The following is a 1435-nucleotide window of genomic DNA, read 5'->3' as shown; positions in this document are numbered from 1 at the left end:
TGCCTGCTAGGTAAACTACATAGTCGAAGTGCCCACTAGGTAACCTAGACAGTCCAATTGCCCGCTTGTTAACCTTGACAGTCCAAGTACCCGCAAGGGAACCTACATAGTCCAAGCGCGCGCTAGGGAACCTACATAGTGCAAGTGCTCGCTTGGCAACCTACATAGTTCAAGTGCCCCGTAGTTAACCAAGATAGTCAGAGTGCCTGCTAGGTAACCTAGATAGTCCAAGTGCCCGCTAGGTAACCTACATAGTCCAAGTGCCCGTTAGGTAACCTTGATAGTCCAATTGCCCGTTAGCTAATCTAGATAGTCCAAGTGTCCGCTAGTTAACCTACATAGTCCAAGTGCCCGTTCGTTAACCTAGATAGTCCAAGTGCCCGCTAGGTAACCTAGACAGTCCAAGTGTCCGCTAAGTTACCTACATAGCCCAAGTGCACTTTCGTTTACCTAGATAGTCCAAGTGCCCGCTGGTAACCTACATAGTCCAAGAGCCCGCTAGGTAACCTTGATAGTCCAAGTGCCTTCTAGTTAACCTACATAGTCCAAGTGCACGCTAGGTAACCTAGATAGTCCAAGTGCCCGCTAGGTAACCTAGATAGTCCATGTGCCCGCTAGTTAACCTACATAGTCCAAGTGCCCGTTAGGTAACCTATATAGTCAAAGTGCCCGCTAGGTTACCTGCATAGTCCAAGTGCCCGTTAGGTAACCTACATAGTCAAAGTGCCCGCTAGGTAACCTAGATAGTCCAAGTTCCTGTTAGCTAACCTAGATATTCCTAGTGCCCGCTAGGTAACCTACATAGTCCAAGGGCCCGCTCGTTAACCTAGTTCGTCCAAGTGTCCGCTAGGTAACCAAGATAGTCAAAGTGTCCGCTACGTAACGTACATAGTCCAAGTTCTCACTAGGTAACCTAGATAGTCCAAGTGCCTGTTACCTAACCTAGATAGTCGAAGTGCCCGCTAGGTAACCTACATCGTCCTAGTGCCCGCTAGTTAACCAACATTGTCCAAGTGCCCGATACGGAACCTACATAGTCCAAGTGCCTGTTAGGTAACCTACATAGTCCAAGAGCCCGCTAGGTAACCTTGATAGTCCAAGTGCCTTCTAGTTAACCTACATAGTCCAAGTGCCCGCTAGGTAACCTAGATAGTCCAAGTGCCCGCTAGGTAACCTAGATAGTCCATGTGCCCGCTAGTTAACCTACATAGTCCAAGTGCCCGATAGAAACCTATATAGTCCAAGTGCCCTTTAGGGAACCTACATAGTCCAATTGCCCGTTAGGGAACCAATAGTCTTAGTGCTGGCTAGGGAACCTGTATCATCCAAGTGCCCGCTAGGTAACCTAGACAGGCCAAGTGCCCGCTAATTACCCTACATAGTCCAAGTGCCCGTTAGTTAACCTAGATAGTCAAAGTGCCTGCTAGGTAACCTA

Source organism: Tenrec ecaudatus, unplaced genomic scaffold (genome assembly GCF_050624435.1).
Source record: "Tenrec ecaudatus isolate mTenEca1 unplaced genomic scaffold, mTenEca1.hap1 Scaffold_538, whole genome shotgun sequence".
NCBI lineage: Eukaryota > Metazoa > Chordata > Mammalia > Afrosoricida > Tenrecidae > Tenrec > Tenrec ecaudatus.
The sequence above is the reverse complement of the archived record's forward strand: the minus strand, read 5'-3'. Positions refer to the sequence as shown.